Genomic DNA, 535 nt, shown 5'->3' on the forward strand with positions numbered 1-535 from the left:
GAGGAAGCCTGACTCATCGGAGCAGGAAATCCCCCCCATGCCAGGCAGCCCCTTCCCTGCTCCAGCTGCAGCCACAGCCCCTGGGCAGGCGCCCCATAGCCCTCACCATCACGCTTGGATGTGTGGGCTCGGGGTGCCCCCAGTGCGGCACCAGGGTGGCATTGACCGCTGGCGATTAAAACAATCATTGTGGACTTGGACAGGAATTTGATGACACCCTGGCTCCCGTTCAGCCACCAGGCAGCTCACTGGAAGTGCCAATAAACCCTTGAGTGGCAGGAACTGCGGATTAGGGAGTTTCACTCCTTGCTACACAGGGCTTTGGATGTGGCTCCCATCGATCTATGTTGGATGTGCTGGGCATGGTGTCAGCCTGAGCATCAGCGGCATCTCCTGTGATGCTCAAGGATGAGGGCCTCGTGTATCACTCCTGTGGGGACAAAGGTCCCTGGGCACTCGGTACCTGGGGATTTCACATACCTGACAGGAGCTGTGGCAGGGGGCAGAGGCCACCACACACAACAGCCCTCCCGCG

This window comes from Nestor notabilis, unplaced genomic scaffold (assembly GCF_000696875.1).
Source record: "Nestor notabilis isolate BGI_N333 unplaced genomic scaffold, ASM69687v1 scaffold4074, whole genome shotgun sequence".
In the NCBI taxonomy this organism is placed as follows: Eukaryota; Metazoa; Chordata; class Aves; order Psittaciformes; family Psittacidae; genus Nestor; species Nestor notabilis.